General features: G+C 35.5%; 1 pseudogene; it reads right to left on the bottom strand.

Moving 5' to 3' along the window:
• Positions 1–286: 286 nt before the first annotated feature.
• LOC127972535 (period circadian protein homolog 2-like) overlaps positions 287–22,859 on the bottom strand; it is a 61,428-nt pseudogene continuing 38,855 nt past the window's right edge.

Genomic DNA, 22,859 nt, shown 5'->3' with positions numbered 1-22,859 from the left:
ACGATACACCAAGAGACTCACTCTTCAACTCACACCGCATTAATGTTTTTCTGTTGATGTCTTGCGACACATTTAAAGGGACGCGTCACTTACGCCACCTGATCCAAATGATCAGCGCCAGTGATTAGGCCTTAAAAGGTACACTTCCAGTCTCAATCACCTACCCGCTACACTTGTTTAGGCTGCAAGGGTTGCTGGGTATTGTATATATATATATATATATATAAAATACACTATATAGATATATCGCCCCTTATGTGGCATTGCTACAGTAAGTAATGCCAATAAGCATTGTTTATCTATATCTGTTTTATCACTCCCGTTGATAGCATGCATCAAATCTTTATAATGTTTATAATGTTAAAGTTACCCTCAGCAGCCTGTCTTTGGTTTCTTTGTGTGCTAGTTTGGCAATCCTTCTGAAGGACCGGACCATTCCGAAGTTCCCTACACCGACTGAGAAATGCTTGCTCTTCTTTCTTTGTGTGCACTGCCAGCACCTGTTTTGTGAGTCCCAGCTTCTTATAGGCTTCCTGCTCCACTTTGGAAGTGGAAAGCACACTAACAGGTGCAGAAGGGGCTGGGCTTTCTGCAACATCCTCAGTGATCTCTGTAAGTAACAGTTAAATGACACAGGGATCACAATCTTAATTGAATATTCCTCTTGAATCAACACCTGGATGGTTTTGTTGCCCATCAGTACTTTGGAAAGAACAATAGAGGTTCACTGCATTGCAGATATATACTGAAACTAGGGGTGTCGATTTAAAATGTTAACAGTGTAATTAATAATAAAAAATAAATTAAATACCATGCTAAATTAATAATGCATATATTGCACTCGGACCAGAGCTGTACATCATCTTACACTGCATGTAGTTGTTAAAGAAACATGATGCAGGACAACAACTGATTATAATGCCCCTAAAATTTAAGATATGAGGGAAAAAATGCCCCATATGCTTCTTTGTCTTATATTTATGACTTATACTTATACACTTTAGTAATATCACACAAGCAAGAGTAGGCTTGTAGAGCTGTAGAGCGATTAAAATGTGTCATTTAATCACAAATTAAATGCATGTGAATTTGAGCTCAGAAATTACCATTCAAAGGATAATTTAAAGTCGTCATTGTGTTAAATGAGAAATAGAAATTAAACATTGAATAGACAGTAGTCTGTAAAAGTATAAATAAATTAGAAATAAACGTTTTGATTAATCATTTATAACACAAAAGACAACAATTTGGCCATAACATTGTTTTATTGTTGTATTTTTACACAGACTATTCATTGGCAGCATGAATGCATTTACATTGCAATTAGAATTGCATAAATTACACTATGACATTGATGGGTTTTTAAAAAGGCATTCATGTGTTTTTATAAAAATTTGCATATTGAAATATAAAATTATCCTGATACTCATGAAATTATACTCTAATTATGAATCTAAAACTGCCAGTAGGTGGCAGCAAGTCATTGTCTTAATGACTGAGTCATTCAGTCATTCATTAAACCAATTAATTACAACAACTGATTCATACAGAAATGAAGCAAGAGACTGTGCACTTGATTCATTCAAAAATGTGGATTCATGCATTTATTCTATAATTAACCGCATCAAATTAAAGCATTAAATCAACAGGCCTATTTTTTGGTGATAATGTGTGTGATGCAGTACCTGATTCTGCCTGTGTTTTTTTGTCTCCCACATGTACAATTGTGCTGCTGTAAGAACATTGAGAAATCACGCTGTCTGGTTTGCTGGCTAAGTCCAAAGGTGATACAGGCCCTCCAATAACATGACATGGGGCAGGACTTGGTGGAGGCTTTTTATTGGTCTTTATAGACATTGAAGTTTGTGCTTCCATATCTAGAGAATCTAAAAATACATACAAAAAATGCTAACAGGAATTGAAGGAATCATCTTTTTTTTTTGTTGGTATCTACCAAAACACTGCCTTCCAGAACTGTTAAAAAATCCAAGAAAACAAAATTACCATCAGTTTTTTGTAAACTGGCATCAGAGGCTTTCTTGTCTTCATCTGAATTTGAGGAGGTGGTGTTTGACGAGAACTGATACTTCTGTTTTGCTGTGTTTGAGACGTTACAGCTCTCCAAATACTTGTGAAATACACAATTCACTAATGCATACATATTCAAGCAATACCATACTTATATCTGACATAGGGCTGGACACTGAGTAATTAACCCATTCACAATTTAAATAAAAGTTTTATTTTTCATGCTGCTAGCAACACACTGCAATGTTCATGGACTGACATTTGTAATTAAATTGCATTGAATCTGAAAATGCATTGAATGACAGTGATAACCATGGCAATGGAGAACACAAAAATCTGATAGTATATGTCAGAATAAATCTGTGCATTAAGTCTAAAGGCAAACCAATACCCCTGCCACTTTTTCTATGTAATTTGTTTATTTGATTTTCTTTGTTTTTGCAACAACTCCAAATATTGAACTTTTTGTATAATTGTCATATTTTTACATTTCACATTTTTAAGTAAATCTATAATTATAATTTTACTATTTGCTTTAATTTAGTAAAAAGCAATAAGGTGTCGCTACATTTTAACAAGCGTTTAACAGTTGGTATGACCTTACTACAATAGCTGCTCTATCCAGACCATGTCTTTTTTATAGGGAGCAAAAAAAAAGTGCAAATAGAAAAAAAAATCAAGATCTTTTTTTACACACAAACCTGAACACACTGTTTAGACAGCTGATTTGCTGCTATGAGTACATTGTCTGGTCCTTGAATTCCTCCATTGTGGCAGGTCCATCTCTGACCAGCAGTGCAGAGTCTTTCTGCTTTACAACAGGAAACCTGAAGCCTGCTAATGACACTTAATAAATACGCGAACACAGAATCAAATTAACACATTGACACTATTATATGTAACACTGACATACCCTGATACACAATAACAAACATATACTCACTGTCCAAAGACTTTTTCTGTTCTGCTTTTGAAGAGGAGCTTTGCTGCTCCTGAGCTTTCATCATGTGAACCCCTTTACAAATATCCTGAAATGACCTCTGAAAGACAAGTTTATACATGATGTGGTGTGGTTTGAGTACTGTTGTACTAAATAATTTTTTTAAACATCAGCGCACAGGAAAACAACATTCGGGGGAGAGAAAATAATCACTGTTATTTATTAATAATTTAATCTTTGTTGAAGGATTTTAGCACATTTGAGTACCTAAAAACACCCCACTGTAATAAACATGCTAAATGAAAATGTAGGCGCCAAATGTAATTTTTAACCACTAGATGGTGGTATGGAATGGGAGGATTTGGTGTATGTCATATGATACTTATAGTGGACATAAAAAGTCTACACACCCCTGTTAAAATGATAGGTTTCTGTTACATCACACTCTCGGACTAAGATAATTAATGTTTGAATAAAGGAGAATTTCCTTGTGCTTTGGAGCAAACGGAGGAATTCTGTAAATGGAAACTTTTTTCTAAGCTTTTAGACAAGCGATTGAAAATAAAACTAATGACAAACAAGAATGCCTTTAATTTTGAGCATAGCTTCACAACATGAGAGCTGATCATGGATATGATCGCGCCAAGAATCTGCCAGAAAACACACCAGCACGTCATACGTCATACTCACAACAGACCCGGAATGGAAGACAATGCTGAATAAAGTCGTAATTTTTGTTATTTTTGGACCGAAATGTATCTTCGATGCTCCAAAAAATTCTAACTGACCCTCTGATGTCACATGGACTACTTTGATGATGTTTGTATTAACTTTCTGGACATGGACAGTATACTGTACCTACATTTTCAATGGAAGGACAGAAAGCTCTCGGACTAAATCTAATATATCTTAAACTTTGTTCCGAAGATGAATGGAGGTCTTACAGGGTTTGGAACGACATGAGGGTGAGTCATTATTTACATAATTTTCATTTTTGGGTGATCTAACCCTTTAAGATTTTTCTGATCCATTGTTCAGAGATTTGCAAAGTGGACAATTAGCTTCTTCATTTTGTATCAAACTTAAGTCTAAACTGACCAATAACTGCCTTGCTACTGTTTCATTTGTTAACACTGTTTCTGACTGTTGTTCATCCGAAGTACAAAATACTTTTACTAACAGAAAGGCAACAGCATGATGTGTATTGATTGTAAAGGCAGTCATTTCTTGGAAAAGTGTTCTCATTTAAAGATCATGACACACAGAGAAAAACTGAGCATTTTAAAAGATCCTGTTTTGAATGTCTAAAGACCGGTCATGTAAGCAAGGATTGTAGAAACCCATTGATTTGTGATGTCTGTAAGGACAGGTATCCAGGTAACCTGTTCCTGGGTGATTAGGAAGCCATCACAGAAAAATCTGCATAAAGCAGATGGTTTGTATATAAAATAAATATATACTGAGAAGGATAATTACTGGTTTGCATTTTCCCTCTTCCTTTCTGGTATTTCCGTTGATCCTGCTCCCACTGTTTGCTGTGTTTCCATTTCCATTACTGTCACTAGAGGACGCTATGCTCAGCAGGTGCTCATGAGAACCATTGCTGCCATGACTGCCATAACCACTGGAACCCATACTGTGGACCGGCTGCAAAACAGAAACTTACAGTCCATTTCATTGCTGAAAAAGACAAAAATTTTAACTAGCAACCAGCTATGGCAACAGTCTTCGATACATCAACTACAAATTCCACATTATGCTAAAGAGTGTTTGTGGAGAATGTGAGGCCATCTGTGGAACTTTGAACCTTATCACATTTACAGTGCTAAAAATGCACTACTTTTACATTCTCCAGTGTGCATGTGTTTTTGTGTCTGCAAAATACAGAGATTTCACCTGTAAAAGCAGTCTGTGGATCTGTTCAGTAATTTCCTGTATATCTGAATCCATGATCTTTTCCTCTGTAAAAGCTGGAGCTGAAAACACATCCTCGTTCATTGGACCCCTGGACGTACACACAGAAACCATATACCAAAAAAGAAATTATAAAACAAAAATGTGTATTATATTTACCTTTATCTAAATTAAATAAAAAAACATTAGGAATATATACATACGGTGAAAACTCACATGTGAACTTTGTGTCGTCCAATAACAAAGGACACCTTGCGGCTCCATGGGTTTACAAAGCTACACCAGCTTGTGTCTAGAGTAATATATTATCCATTTCTCACACAGAATCGGATCGAGGAGTGATCAAATGGCTGCCCAACATACTGCAGAACTATACTGCATATAGTAAAGCAAGGACAATAGTGGATGTGGTTGGCTGAGGGTAGCATAATGCCAGTTATAGGTTTCAGTTTTAGCTAGTCTTATTTAGTAGTAGATAATGATACTCAACTTCATATTGAATTTGTGCTACACAACATAACAAAAATGGTGTAAAAATGAGTCGCCCACTGATGGAACACCAGGATTAGGACATTTGTATAAAATGTAACTTATCAGCAAGTGTTCGTGTATGAATTTGTATCCTTACTTTTCCGATGCACTGCCAGCATTATAGGTCTGTCACTGGGATGCAGGTGTAACAAAAGAGGAGTCCCAATCAAGTCCTGAGGCAGAAATCCTAACAAAGGCACTGCCCTGCAAAGTAAGTATTAATATGCTTTTAGATGATATTATTCAGTTTCAGTTCCCAAAAAAAATTTGGTTTCAGCGTTTAGCTGCAAAGCTGACGGGATAAAAGATGGTCCAAGTAGATTTGTTCTAAAAAAAGATATTCCAAACTGAAAGCCAGAGGGAAAGGTTGGGAACTCTATTTAGAAACTCTATAGGTTTGAAGCTATTATCTGACATTATACTCTGGGCTTTTAACAACAACTGCCTTTGATTTATCTTGGCTAAGCTTATCCGCTGCTTCTCATTACATTTAGCAGAAGCTTTTATCTAAAAATGAGGACATTTATTTTACTACTCTCATTTTCAACAATTTCAAGAGTTCTTATGGCAGGAAACCAATACAGGGAGGATAAAGACAAAACTGATTCAATATAAGACTTGTAAAACAAACATAAGCTGTAGTGCTTTATCCACATTAAATGACTCTTACATTTGCTCAAATAGTGCACATTTTAATGCCCTGTTAGTTGTTGTTCAGTCATGTTCAGTATAAAAAAAAAAAAAAAAAAAAAAAAACTAAAACAACAAAGTCATTAAAAATGCATCCTCACACCATAAAGTCATCAACAAAGTTGTCAACCACAGACAAGTATTTTCTAGCCAAATTAAAATATGTAATGGCTAATTTCCATTTCCATTTAAACATTCAGCAGCAGACACTTATTCAAAGCAACTTACAAATGAGGACAAGAAGCTTAATAGAATTACTGCCTTATTGATTTAAGTGTTTAATCAATCCTGTACATGTATGATGCATAATATAGTAATTGCAGGTGATGACAACTAACCACAGTCTAGTATTTTCTTCAGTCATAGTTAAAGGGGTCATACGATGTGATTTCAATTTGTCCCTTCTCTTTGGAGTGTTACAAGCTCTTATTGCATAAAGAAGATCTGTTATGTTGCAAAGACTAAAGTCTCAAATCCAAAGAGATGTTCTTTATAAAAGTTAAGTCAACCACGCCCCTACCTGTCTAATTAACAGTAGCTTATTTAAAACAAAAAGACCAAGAATAAAAAATAGTCTATAAGAATTAATGGCAACATAAACAACAAGCCAAAACGAATTCATTTAGGCTAAAACAAAACTGAAACCAATGTTGTGTCTCTCATTCGACACAAAATCAAATTTTTCTGTATTCACAATGTATTTGAATGCCAAAATATTATTTATTATAGCCTACTTCACTAGCATTCCAATACCCATGTGAAACAAAATGTTTTGCATAACATCATGGTGGTATGGTGATAATACTTAACAGCACAGATTTTATAACATATTTAAACTGAGTGGTTTTATTTCATATGTTTGTTTGACGCTATTTTATTATGATAATAAACAGGCTGCATTGTCAAAGTTCTCAGTCGGAAAAGGGTGGATTGTCCACTTCAGGTTGGTGGAGAGTTCCTGCCTCAAGTGGTGGAGTTCAGGTATCTTGGGGTCTTGTTCACGAGTGAGGGAAGGATGGAACGTGAGATTGACAGACGGATTGGTGCAGCTTCTGCGGTAATGCGGTCGCTGTACCGGTCTGTCGTGGTGAAGAAGGAGCTGAGCTGTAAGGCAAAGCTCTCGATTTACCGGTCAATCTACATTCCTACTCTCACCTATGGTAATGAGCTGTGGGTCATGACCGAAAGGACAAGATCCCGGATACAGGCGGCCGAAATGAGCTTTCTCCGTCGGGTGGCTGGGCGCTCCCTTAGAGATAGGGTGAGAAGCTCGGTCACTCGGGAGGAGCTCAGAGTAGAGCCGTTGCTCCTCCACATCGAGAGGAGCCAGCTGAGGTGGCTCGGGCATCTATTTCGGATGCCTCCTGGACGCCTTCCCAGGGAGGTGTTCCAGGCACGTCTCACCGGGAGGAGGCCCCGGGGAAGACCTAGGACACGCTGGAGGGACTATGTCTCCCGGCTGGTCTGGGAACGTCTCGGGGTCCCCCCGGAAGAGCTGGAAGAAGTGGCTAGGGAGAGTGAAGTCTGGGCGTCTCTGCTTAGACTGTTGCCCCCGCTACCCGGCCCCGGATAAGCGGAAGATGATGAATGGATGGATGGATGGATGTTTGACGCTATTTTATTATGATAATAAACAGGCTGCATTGTCAAAGTAGCATAGCTTAACTTGATTTTTTTCCCTTTCTAACAGTGGGAGCAACTTCTCCTTTTAGTCATGAATATAATCGGGTTGCCTTTAATTGTGTACATTCACAATTAAAAAAAATATTTGTGTGTAAAATAAGCCTAAAGAAAAATAGGATTGCCACTTTCTGCCAACTTTTTTCCTTTCATGCAGCACAAAAATGAACCGGAACTCTGTGTAATTTATTATTCAAATAAAAATATATTTCTCATATAGGCCTATTTATTCGCAATATATAGCCTAGCTTTATTATGTTTTTCTCCGCTTGCAGAGGCGCTGCTGGTGCATGATGTGAAAACCATGTGAATCATCAATGTTCTGTTTGTTGCTTTTTGCACATGTGAAATTAATCCCCAGGAAACAAATTTTAGTATTTTTAACGGGTCACATACACTTATCATTTCTAATTAAATTAAATTATAATTTAAAATAATCTTGTCTGTTAATGGTTAATAATCAGTTAACGAGCGTTTGTTGTCCTTAGGAAAAATATCCGAAATGAGTAGCGCTTGTTGTTTGTCGTTTCTCCGATCACAAATGCAGACATGGTTTTATATTTACGCAGCATGATACACTATGCATAAAAAGACAGTATAAGTCATTATAATCAGTAATTTAGTCCCCACTGGATGCAACAAATGTCTCTTTTATAATGGGTTTTATGGACCCTTCACACATTTCTGGGTTTCTCAGCAGTGGAATTCATCATAGTTGGGTCAACTTGAAGAACAGTGAATGGGAAAGTACCAAAATCTTTTTTTGCATTCCTATTTTCTCAAATAGCAAAAGAAAAACTCCACAACAGTGTTTTTGTGAATTTCAATAAAATGAGTAAAATTGAGAGAGACTGTAATGGCAGTAAGAAGAGAGAACATGACAAATTAATAACTTCCATAAATGCTGCATTGGAAACACCCTCGGCATTAGCATTAACTGTTTTTTTTTTTGTTTTTTTTTGATGCAAAGGTGATATAATACAAAGCATAGTGTTTAAATGTACATACATAAAAAAAAAATACAAATACAAAAAACTTTTGAGGATTTACAATACTGATGACAGTTAAACACATCATCACAGTCTTGTGAAAAGGGTCAGTAGTCCTATCATACACTTTATCTCAAGTCTTGATGATTTATTACCCTGATTTATGGCCTGATTTATGGCCGTACAGTCCGTGTAGATTGACAGGTAGTCAGAAGTGTGCATGGTCAGTTTGGATTGATTTATGACTATAAGGCCTGTCAGTCAAAGCGGTTGCCATGCCACTGGGTCCTGTGACCCTTGATTGACATGGCAGAGGTGTGTAAATCAAAAGATCAAAGAGATCTCAGATTTGACTTGTGTTGTGTTTATTACTGGATATATGATGGTTGTATCTGTAACCAGAGCTGTGGGGGGGGGGGGGGGGGGGGGGGGGGGGTTCTGTGAAGTCCTGTTGTTCACACCTAAAGACAGTGGGAGGTGTTTGGGTTCTTCCTGGGGAAAAAAAAATGGTGGTGCAAAAGTGAGGGTTTTGACGTCTTGGCAGGATCAATGTTTGTTTAATCTTTATGGTGTTGATACCTAGGCACCAACAGGCCACATGCTCCCCGTCTACAAACACATTTGAAAAGGAGGACGATGTCTGGTGTCTTTCCAGGTGAGAATTTCAAAGAGTGAGAGAGACAATTATCTAAATCATCAACTAACCAAGCCGCTGAAGAGATAAATAATTGAATGTTATCTGGAATTAATAAAATCAAACAGGCATTCCTTAATGTTAAGAAAATACTATCCATAATATGTGATGTGTAAAAGGAGTTGAAATCTCACGCTAATTTTAAAACCAACTCTAAACACACACACACACACACACACACACATTGGTTTTCCATGTTCTATGGGACATCCCGTAGACGTAATGTTTTTTAGACTGTACAAATTGTATTTTGCATCACCATACATCAACCTTACACTTAAACCTACCCCTTACAGAAAATTTCTTTCATTTTAAGATTTTCAAAAACACTTCATTCTGTATGATTTATAAACTTGTTTCCTCACGGGGACAAAAACAATCCCCAAGGATTTTGGATATTGCCATCATTGTTCCCCATAACATGGGGTATACCTGAACCACAAACAAACACAAACACACACACACACACACACACACACACACAGACACACACAGTAAATCTGAGTAAACTAAATTTTATTTATGAGCAAATTCGTATTTGTTGTTTTTACTTTGTGTTATGTAAGAAATGTTTTAATTTAATAATCTAACCTGTAGTATGTGTACTGTAAATGAACAAATATACATTTAGCTTAAACTCAGTAAAATAATTACACCTACCATTTTAAACATGTCTAAAAGATTACACATTGTGTGTCACTAAAGCAAGGCACACTGTCTATTGTCTTAAAAAATGTTTAAATAACCTGATGACCAGCATTGTTTCTTTAGATCATTTATGCACACAAATGCTTTTTTCGCACGAGTAGAAAACTCTTTGGATGTGTTTGGCAAACATCATTTCTACATCTTAAATGCATGACTGAACTTTTCTCATTCGACAGAAATACTATTTTCTAATTATTTCCCCGGCCTATAACACTTGGTGTAAATGTTCTTACCTAGAACAGAAAACATACACTTTGACTATTTGACTATTTTGTAGGCATCATGTAATGTTAAATGGTTTACAAAAAAAATTTAGCACCAGCAGCTGTGATTTTCAAAATGAAAGAAATGTACAAGCTAAGGATGTTTCAACTATTATCATCATTTCCTTTTGACTCTGATAAACTGGTAATGAATTTTCTATGCAAGTGACACGATATACAGTTCTCATACTATTTGTGTAGATAGCTGTGCTAAAACATTTATGACTATTTTTGCATGCCAGCAGATTATGTCAAGGGTGTTTCACATCTAAGAATCACAATGTTTTTTAAATGACATTTTTCTTACAACTCAAGATTTAGCCATATCAAGATTTTGGACGGCCGTTCACAATTTGTTTGTTGGACTGTACGTTTTTAGGTGATCTCTGTGTGGTGTCATCATAATAAGAATAAATGAAAATTAAGAACTTAAGTTACAGTTTTTCTCTTCGAGATATTTCTTTTAGTGCAACTTTGTGTCTGTCCAAAAAGTGTGATCACATGAAGCATCGACACAACAAAAAATTAAGTCTAGCTGTTTTACACTTAAAACTATTACAACCTAAACAAATGAAACGGTTCCACTGAAAGATGCCCACTCGTTTAAGTTTGAGCATGTTAAAGTTTCCACACTCCTGTGTAGAGATAAATTTTATCCATAACCTTTTGTGTATTCACGTGACCAAATCACTAAGAAAGAGAGTATAGCAAGAAAGCAAATGTTTACAATGCATATAAAATTCAGAATACAATTGTAAAAAAAAAATTATGTTGATTTGTAAATGGTATTTTTTATTAATCCACTAGATTAAGTCATCTTGTTCAGATAGCAGATGAAACTATTCACATTTTGTTTGTTTGGCCGTTTTTGTTTTAAGACTCCTGTAAGTTCATGCTAACTCTCGCGTGGGAAAGAGAGCAGGGTGAGCACATCCTATTCATTTAAGAAAAAGTATTAAACATTTGACCAAACTTTTTTATTATTTTGACAAAACACAACAACATTAAAGAATGTTATCCGTTCCTATGGCCATCTTCTTTGACTCAAATAAAGCAACATCTCTGGTGTACGCAAGCATCTACAGTGTGTGTATGTGCTAAACATCTGTTTCTCCCACTTCTGCCAGATTTGTTAGATGGGCTTTTGTTGTAATACAGACACATTTGAGAACTACGATGTTCTCACTTTTGTAATGGTTATAGAAAAATTCAAAAATAACTCTTGCATACGTAGCAAAACTGACTAAAAAAATCACTGAATTATGAAATGCAAAAGTGTGTACGGCATTTGACAAAACAGGATTTTAGCTGTAATGAGCACATAAGACAAAAATTGTCAAAGTGTGACTTGTAAATATATTCTATTTTATTTTGTTTTATTTATTTATTTTTACCAGAGATAGTCGACTGATCTGTTTACATGTTGTTTTGCCATTTTCTGATGAAGAGTTTTCTCTGACTGTGGTCAAACATACAGTGCCTGTTCATAGGAATTTTTACAGCATAACTACAGCATAAAAATATCGCCCCTACATCTAGAGCTCTTGTTCATATAGCTGATGATGATGTTCACATTTTTATTTGTCGTACTCGTTAGTTTCAACATTTCTACTGGACATTAAAGAGTAGGCCTATGTGTACTCCCTTTATGTCAGAAGCATTAACATCTACTGTGTGCTAAGAATTTTCTGCTTTCTCCACTTTTGGTGGATTTACTAGAGGGACTATGTGACCTTGTTGTAATGTGATTACGTTTAAGATCCATATGATTGCACTAAACCCCCTTGAATAGGTTATAGACATACTCTTTTATACAGGAAATGTTTCCACAACAGCAATATGTATCAGAATAACAAATACCTAATTTGAAAATATGAAATCCTCTCTTCTAAACTATTGTGAAAACTTTTAATGTTGATCCGGCCCACCAGCCGTGTATCTTTTTCATTGTTTTTTAGATAAAGACTATTCTCAGAGTTTGGTAAACAGGCAAAAACATGAACAAAATGTAGTACAAGATGATTAAATGATTGTCAAGAGACTGTTTAAACTGAGATTGTGATGCACTTTAGAGCTTTTTCTGGTCTACCAGTGTCACAAAGACACAAAATTTTCAATCAACTTGAAAATGAGTCCTGCCATTTTCTGTTCTGACTGTTACACTTAATACAAACCCATCTATTACACTTAAAGTTAGACATTAAAAGTCATGGATGTCACAGGAACTATTTCCTTTCCCTGTTTCTCTAAACATCACACTAAATAAACCAGAGATCACATGTAGAAAGAATTCTTTGAAAGGGGCATGTTTTAGTCCATTTTAGATGGTCTGCACCAACACATGTTTTAGATGTTTTAGGTATTCATCAGACTAACAGGTTTGATTCGGGAAACACACACAACTGGAACTAAGTTTTGTCATGTCTTTATAATTGATCTACTTTTACTTTTAAAACAACACAGTGTGAAATGATGGTCTTCGACAGCATGGGCCCCTGAAATGTTGTAGTATATCTTTGTTTTCACAAAATATCTAAACATTTATCTATCTTAAAATATTAGTTATTACGTGTTTACAAAGTTGTCATGTCTGACGTTTACATTTTTAAGAACATCTGATATAGTTTATCATCTTTAAAATTGTATAACGTATATTTCACCAAACCTTGACGCCTGAAAAACGGGTTTAGCATCAGTCCACATTTCAGTTGTTAGCCAGAAAATGCAAGTGAGCCGATATTTCATAACCCAGATAATCTACATGATGTGAAACTAGCTCACAGTTACATTAGAGTTTTGGGGTTCTAGTTTATGTTGAATAGTGTTTGTTACTGTTCCACATGTTTAACACCACATTACTCCATTGTGAAGATATGTACTGTATAAAAGGTTTTTCACTGTAGTAGTCCAACTCTGAAACCAGACCAAACAAAAATGAGCTTGAGCCTTAGTTGAAGCAGAATTAAAATGTTTTCTTTTTATCTTTCCATGATTTGTGCGTGTTGTTCTGAACCACGGTTTCATTTTAAACATCACAATCGTATTGTATTGTCCTGTATGATTGTAAAGAGTTTTGTGTGTGTCAGTCTCTGGATTTTTTTATTTTTTTTTTGCAAACAGAACTGCTGTAATGTTAGCGAGCTCTTTGTGTTGTCTGCTTTACTGTGTTTATATACGTTAGATTTCCTTAAATTTGCTCGATTAAAGTATTTAACACAGTTTTGGGTAATGTGAGTGTGTGTGAATATAGAGGATCTTTACAAATATTTTTTCTTGAAATATCCATCTAACACTCTGAACCAAGACTGCTTCTTTTAAATATAACATTAACACATTTTTCATGAGCTCAGACCCATTGTTTCATAAACCACAAAAGATTAAAATGTGATTCAACTTTTTATTTCAACAATAGATTTTTGAATATACATTCATACATTGAAATAGTGAAGAAAATGGTCAAATTGGCATTACTAACAAACAGTAATAATGACATTACAGGTGGTCTAGCCAGAAAAGAAAATCTCTACAGGCCAGCATGTTTTGTTCTATTATGTAGTTGACGTAAGTTTGAACAATTTCACATGTCATGGAACCATAATTTTTTGAAACCAACAATGTACATAAATCTGTTACACATGTTCACAGACAGAGAACCTCGTTAATGTCCATCTCATCGTCACATTCAGACATCACATCCAGAATTTTTCTAGTCGTTACACAGACTGATTCTTTACTGGTAATAAACATACTAGTCAAATCAGGCCATGGGTTATTTTTCAGGCTTCTTACAACATTCATTTCATTCTTAAGATTTTTTACACACTTGGTATCCCCGGTACAATCATGATTTGGATTCTCTATGACCGCATGCATCAGTTTGATCATTTGTTCTCGGTAACGCTGTTTAAACATAGTGTCTATGTAGTCTGTTACATGACACGCTTCACCCAGTCGCACTTCATCTGATCATCCGTAGCGGCGCCAGAACTCCAGTTGCAATCCATCTGCTTTTGCCCAGCGTCAGACATCCTTTTCAGAATTTAATTCAAGAGATAAACTTTGTACCCTAATAAATATAGAATGTTGTCACCATTTCCCAGAATCTGGACTGACTGTATATATCCATGACGATCCAGGCCTTGTGCAATTTCAGTTTCAATTTCTGGTTTATGGTTCAGATCCGTCGAAGCCTTATTATTTGAAAAATTAGAGAGTGCGTCAGTTGCAGACAAATTTGATTGTTGAAGCTGATTCTGTCAGTCCATGTAGATAATGTTTTGATCAACAAGATGTTGCAGTAGCTCTGTTGACCGTGCTGTAAAACCCCTTGTTCGCAGATCTAGGAAAACCTGCGATAACTGCAGAGTTTATGAGGTCAGCCGCTCACAGGGGATGAAGACTAGCCATAGTCACGAGGAAGTAGTGGTGGATCTTCTGTACATTTAAACAAAAAAAAAGGGTGGTCTTGTTTCTACGTTTCAAATGTTGCTTGGTTGGTTGTTGAGATGGGGGTGTTGCACTCTAAAAGTGGAGGAGGGTGAAGGGGCCTAATTAGGGATGTGTTTTGACCGGCGAAGCCCAGCTTATGTCACCAAAGAGAATTCTGTCATTTTCACTGGAAGATATTTTGATTATAGATTACGAGGTTTATTAGGATTTTTGTTAAGACACTTGTTTCAAGTAACAGTAATGTATTGTGGCTTGGGAAAACTTAATCCATCAGCCATTTATTAAACATAGAGCAAGGAACACATAAAAGGGTGAGTAAACACTGAAAAAGAAACATTACAACATCATTGTTCAGGTTTGTTATACTGAATACACTATTATCTGACTGATCATTCGGTTTTAAAATAAATTTAAATTGACTGAAACAGCTTGTTTATCATTGAAAAAATTGTTCTCAACATGGACTGTTTGGAGCAGCGGCCGCCATTGTAACAGGAGCATGCAGAAAGTCTTCTGTGGTTAACTATATGCCACTAAAGCTTTTTTAAGTATCACACTTGGAAAGTAGGTAGGACCCCACAAGTGTGAAACAAACAAGGATGTGACACCTTCAGTAGTCATAAAACATTGGATGCTTTAGCACATTCAGTGAGATTATTTCCATCTTAAACAATGTATGTTTTCCTTGCGAACAAAGCATCAAAATTATCTTTCTAGTAAATCTAAAGTACACAGTTGCATGGTGGTTTTGTTTACACCTTAAGTTTGTGATGACCACTAATATAATTTAATAATGTACAAATCGGCCGAGAACTATAATTATTATGAATGTGTTAATGTTATATTTAAAAGAAGCAGTCTTGGTTCAGAGTGTTAGATGGATATTTCAAGAAAAAATATTTGTAAAGATCCTCTATATTCACACACACTCACATTACCCAAAACTGTGTTAAATACTTTAATCGAGCAAATTTAAGGAAATCTAACGTATATAAACACAGTAAAGCAGACAACACAAAGAGCTCGCTAACATTACAGCAGTTCTGTTTGCAAAAAAAAAATAAAAAAATCCAGAGACTGACACACACAAAACTCTTTACAATCATACAGGACAATACAATACGATTGTGATGTTTAAAATGAAACCGTGGTTCAGAACAACACGCACAAATCATGGAAAGATAAAAAGAAAACATTTTAATTCTGCTTCAACTAAGGCTCAAGCTCATTTTTGTTTGGTCTGGTTTCAGAGTTGGACTACTACAGTGAAAAACCTTTTATACAGTACATATCTTCACAATGGAGTAATGTGGTGTTAAACATGTGGAACAGTAACAAACACTATTCAACATAAACTAGAACCCCAAAACTCTAATGTAACTGTGAGCTAGTTTCACATCATGTAGATTATCTGGGTTATGAAATATCGGCTCACTTGCATTTTCTGGCTAACAACTGAAATGTGGACTGATGCTAAACCCGTTTTTCAGGCGTCAAGGTTTGGTGAAATATACGTTATACAATTTTAAAGATGATAAACTATATCAGATGTTCTTAAAAATGTAAACGTCAGACATGACAACTTTGTAAACACGTAATAACTAATATTTTAAGATAGATAAATGTTTAGATATTTTGTGAAAACAAAGATATACTACAACATTTCAGGGGCCCATGCTGTCGAAGACCATCATTTCACACTGTGTTGTTTTAAAAGTAAAAGTAGATCAATTATAAAGACATGACAAAACTTAGTTCCAGTTGTGTGTGTTTCCCGAATCAAACCTGTTAGTCTGATGAATACCTAAAACATCTAAAACATGTGTTGGTGCAGACCATCTAAAATGGACTAAAACATGCCCCTTTCAAAGAATTCTTTCTACATGTGATCTCTGGTTTATTTAGTGTGATGTTTAGAGAAACAGGGAAAGGAAATAGTTCCTGTGACATCCATGACTTTTAATGTCTAACTTTAAGTGTAATAGATGGGTTTGTATTAAGTGTAACAGTCAGAACAGAAAATGGCAGGACTCATTTTCAAGTTGATTGAAAATTTTGTGTCTTTGTGACACTGGTAGACCAGAAAAAACTCTAAAGTGCATCACAATCTCAGTTTAAACAGTCTCTTGACAATCATTTAATCATCTTGTACTACATTTTGTTCATGTTTTTGCCTGTTTACCAAACTCTGAGAATAGTCTTTATCTAAAAAACAATGAAAAAGATACACGGCTGGTGGGCCGGATCAACATTAAAAGTTTTCACAATAGTTTAGAAGAGAGGATTTCATATTTTCAAATTAGGTATTTGTTATTCTGATACATATTGCTGTTGTGGAAACATTTCCTGTATAAAAGAGTATGTCTATAACCTATTCAAGGGGGTTTAGTGCAATCATATGGATCTTAAACGTAATCACATTACAACAAGGTCACATAGTCCCTCTAGTAAATCCACCAAAAGTGGAGAAAGCAGAAAATTCTTAGCACACAGTAGATGTTAATGCTTCTGACATAAAGGGAGTACACATAGGCCTACTCTTTAATGTCCAGTAGAAATGTTGAAACTAACGAGTACGACAAATAAAAATGTGAACATCATCATCAGCTATATGAACAAGAGCTCTAGATGTAGGGGCGATATTTTTATGCTGTAGTTATGCTGTAAAAATTCCTATGAACAGGCACTGTATGTTTGACCACAGTCAGAGAAAACTCTTCATCAGAAAATGGCAAAACAACATGTAAACAGATCAGTCGACTATCTCTGGTAAAAATAAATAAATAAAACAAAATAAAATAGAATATATTTACAAGTCACACTTTGACAATTTTTGTCTTATGTGCTCATTACAGCTAAAATCCTGTTTTGTCAAATGCCGTACACACTTTTGCATTTCATAATTCAGTGATTTTTTTTAGTCAGTTTTGCTACGTATGCAAGAGTTATTTTTGAATTTTTCTATAACCATTACAAAAGTGAGAACATCGTAGTTCTCAAATGTGTCTGTATTACAACAAAAGCCCATCTAACAAATCTGGCAGAAGTGGGAGAAACAGATGTTTAGCACATACACACACTGTAGATGCTTGCGTACACCAGAGATGTTGCTTTATTTGAGTCAAAGAAGATGGCCATAGGAACGGATAACATTCTTTAATGTTGTTGTGTTTTGTCAAAATAATAAAAAAGTTTGGTCAAATGTTTAATACTTTTTCTTAAATGAATAGGATGTGCTCACCCTGCTCTCTTTCCCACGCGAGAGTTAGCATGAACTTACAGGAGTCTTAAAACAAAAACGGCCAAACAAACAAAATGTGAATAGTTTCATCTGCTATCTGAACAAGATGACTTAATCTAGTGGATTAATAAAAAATACCATTTACAAATCAACATAATTTTTTTTTTACAATTGTATTCTGAATTTTATATGCATTGTAAACATTTGCTTTCTTGCTATACTCTCTTTCTTAGTGATTTGGTCACGTGAATACACAAAAGGTTATGCATAAAATTTATCTCTACACAGGAGTGTGGAAACTTTAACATGCTCAAACTTAAACGAGTGGGCATCTTTCAGTGGAACCGTTTCATTTGTTTAGGTTGTAATAGTTTTAAGTGTAAAACAGCTAGACTTAATTTTTTGTTGTGTCGATGCTTCATGTGATCACACTTTTTGGACAGACACAAAGTTGCACTAAAAGAAATATCTCGAAGAGAAAAACTGTAACTTAAGTTCTTAATTTTCATTTATTCCTATTATGATGACACCACACAGAGATCACCTAAAAACGTACAGTCCAACAAACAAATTGTGAACGGCCGTCCAAAATCTTGATATGGCTAAATCTTGAGGTGTAAGAAAAATGTCATTTAAAAAACATTGTGATTCTTAGATGTGAAACACCCTTGACATAATCTGCTGGCATGCAAAAATAGTCATAAATGTTTTAGCACAGCTATCTACACAAATAGTATGAGAACTGTATATCGTGTCACTTGCATAGAAAATTCATTACCAGTTTATCAGAGTCAAAAGGAAATGATGATAGTTGAAACATCCTTAGCTTGTACATTTCTTTCATTTTGAAAATCACAGCTGCTGGTGCTAAATTTTTTTTAGTAAACCATTTAACATTACACGATGCCTACAAAATAATCAAATAGTCAAAGTGTATGTTTTCTGTTCTAGGTAAGAACATTTACACCACGTGTTATAGGCCGGGGAAATAATTAGAAAATAGTATTTCTGTCGAATGAGAAAAGTTCAGTCATGCATTTAAGATGTAGAAATGATGTTTGCCAAACACATCCTAAGAGTTTTCTAGTCGTGTGAAAAAGCACTTGTGTGCATAAATGATCTAAAGAAACAATGCTGGTCATCAGGTTATTTAAAAAATAATTAAGACAATAGACAGTGTGCCTTGCTTTAGTGACACACAATGTGTAATCTTTTAAACATGTTTAAAATGGAAGGTGTAATTATTTTACTGAGTTTAAGTCAAATGTATATTTGTTCATTTACAGTACACATACTATCTACAGGTTAGATTATTAAATGAAAAAATATGTACATAACACAACGTAAAAACAACAAATAAGGTTTTGCTCATAATTCAAATTTAGTTTACTCAGTTTTACTGTGTGTGTGTGTGTGTGTGTGTGTGTGTGTGTGTGGTTCAGGTATACCCCATGTTATGGGGAACAATGATGGCAATATCCCAAATCCTTGGGAATTGTTTTTGTCCCCGTGAGGAAACGTTTATAAATCATACAGAATGAAGTGTTTTTGAAAATCTTAAAATGAAAGAAATTTTGTGTAAGGGGTAGGTTTAAGTGTAAGGTTGATGTTTGGTGATGCAAAATACAATTTGTACAGTCTAAAAAACATTACGTCTATGGGATGTCCCATAGAACATGGAAAACCAATGTGTGTGTGTGTGTGTGTGTGTGTGTGTTTAGAGTTGGTTTTAAAATTAACGTGAGATTTCAACTCCTTTTAAACACCACATATTATGGATAGTATTTTCATTACATTAAGGAATGCCTGTTTGATTTTATTAATTCCAGATAACATTCAATTATTTATCTCTTCAGCGGCTTGGTTAGTTGATGATTTAGATAATTGTCTCTCTCACTCTTTGAAATTCTCACCTGGAAAGACACCAGACATCGTCCTCCTTTTCAAATGTGTTTGTAGATGGGGAGCATGTGGCCTGTCGGTGCCTAGGTATCAACACCATATAGATCAAACAAACATTGATCCTGTCAGGGTGTCAAAACCCTCACTTTTGCACAGCCATTTTTTTTCCCCAGGAAGAACCCAAACACCTCCCCACTGTCTTTAGGTGTGAACAACAAGCCAGAAAGGAATTTCACAGAAACCCCCCACAGCTCTGGTTACAGATACAACCATCATAAGAAACCCCCCCCACTGCTCTGGTAACAGATACAACCATCATATATCCAGTAATAAACACAACACAAGTCAAATCTGAGATCTCTTTGATCTTTTGATTTACACACCTCTGCCATGTCAATCAAGGGTCACAGGACCCAGTGGCATGGCAACCGCTTTGACTGACAGGCCTTATAGTCATAAATCAATCCAAACTGACCATGCACACTTCTGACTACCTGTCAATCTACACGGACTGTACGGCCATAAATCAGGCCATAAATCAGGGTAATAAATCATCAAGACTTGAGATAAAGTGTATGATAGGACTACTAGGGTCTATTGTTTTTTTCCTGTTGCCCTGGGAGATGGCTTCACAGTATGGTAAGGGGCGTAACATTTCTGTCACACACTTGAGGCATTCAGCCAATCACAATACACTGGATAGCTTGCCAATCAGTGTACACCCAGGCGGCAAGGAACTCGACCGGAAGTTGAAGTCGGGTGGGGGCTGCCATCTTTTAGCAGAACTTCACTTGCGTTAGCATTCCCATTGACTCCCATTCATTTTGGCGTCATTTTGACTGCGAATAACTTTACATCTGAGGCGTTTAAAGACTCCGTTTGTCCATTATTTATTTCTAAAGATACACGACAATGTATAAAGGGCTCCATTACCTTCTATGTTACATTATGGCCCCGTATAAACAGTTTTTGTAAATAAATAGGCTAACGATTGCGTCATAACCACTTGACTCTATGTCGCATTACCATATAGACAGGAGGAGAAGCTCGCAGGCAATTAACTTAATATGGCGTACTGGCGTTACATTTTAAAATACTATACAAAATAATTAATCAGAATACTTCTGCTCACTAACGACAAAGAACTCCCCGCTCAAGCTCGCCGTCTCTGCAAGATTAACGATGGCAGTTTTCACGCACAGCTACTAGAAGATTTACCAGATGTAAATCTTCTAGTAGCTGTGCGTGAAAACTGCCATCGTTAATCTTGCAGAGACAGGTTGCTGACGTCGTCAAGCTTCGTTTGAGTCTGCGCGTCAGAAACGGAAGTGCTAAAAAACGCTAAAAATGGGCTTCATTTGTCTCAATTGAGTTCCACTGGGGTCGCTGTGTCCATTTCTTTTACTGTCTATGTGTATACCTCTCTTTTGTAAGAACAATGAGCTTAGTAAAAATGGACGTGTTTCAGAAAGGCGGAGCATAGAGGAGCAACAATAATATACATTATGTGGAAAATAATGTGTTATTTGAACCTTAAACTACATAGACACATTGCATTACACCAAATACAAAAAATAATGTTATTTTTAGCAACTTCATATGACCCCTTTCATGGTTCACAGACACAAACCTTTCATCAACATCTTGAAACACACATTTTGGCGTGTGTGTTGTGGTGAAGATTCTCTTATCAGGTGGAATTCTTGGTACTGCAAATTAGAAAAATAAATAAATAAAATTCAAAAGACACAACCTATTTATTTATAATAATAGCTTGAAAGCTAAACAATCAAGGGCAATACCATCTGTGTGCGATTACCTTCATATCCAGAGTGAACTCTCTCAGCCAATATGAGGCAGCAGAAATGTTCCTCAGAGAGCTCGGAGTCTTGAACCTTCATTAAATATGGAGTCATCCTGAAAGGATAGTACTGCAGATCTCATTCCTTCTCTTTACCACCACTACACAAACAAACAAAAACAAAATCACATTTTAAAGATATTATTATCCAACTAGACTAGTGTACAATATGCATCTGACATATTGACAACATGCAGTGACTACTTCAAACCTACCACACTATGCATATGCATGTAACATAGTAACAAAATAAATGGCAGTTTGAAATTATACTATTGCACTTACAGCTATGAACAGTTAATATAAATGTGCGTAATAGTAAAATAAATGTGTCTAATAGTGCTTGATTCAAGTCTGTCTGACCTGATTTGACAGAAGAAGGATTTCTCCTGCATGAACTCAGTCCATGATGACTCTGAAAAATAGCGGAGATGAATGAGACCAAAAAGAAAACAAGAACTAGAGAGATTAGTAGAGTAAATAAATGAGGAGACCTCCCTCAACCTGTTTCCCCAAAAACAAAACCGTTCACTATATTGAGCCAAAGTGTTTTTGTTATTTTGGGTAATTCTTTTAATTTTATACTTTTTGGCCTCAAACTAAATGTTGTATTGTTTTTTTTTCAAATCAGAGCTAGGGTGCGTTTCCCAAAAATCACTGTTAGCAAACTATGGTTGCAAGTTCCATACTAACAGTTTAATGATTCAGTGTTTTCCGAAATACCAATTTGCAAATGTTCATTTAAACTGAGAAGTTGTGTAAGCTGGAACTAGCTCTCTGTGGTTAGAAGTAAAGATTCTTTTTAATATGACATAGACTTAAATAGATCATGCATTTGAGCAAAAAAGCAAGCTAAAATGCAGTGTATTCTATATTGTTAATTTTGTTCTATATTGTTAATTACATTTTAATCTATATATTTTATCACATCAAATTTACATAGTTTTACATTTAACCGGTGCTTTTATC

The sequence above is a fragment of the Carassius gibelio genome, chromosome B15 (assembly GCF_023724105.1).
Source record: "Carassius gibelio isolate Cgi1373 ecotype wild population from Czech Republic chromosome B15, carGib1.2-hapl.c, whole genome shotgun sequence".
In the NCBI taxonomy this organism is placed as follows: Eukaryota; Metazoa; Chordata; class Actinopteri; order Cypriniformes; family Cyprinidae; genus Carassius; species Carassius gibelio.
Note: the sequence above shows the minus strand (reverse complement) of the source record. Positions and strands in the feature narration are given on the sequence as shown.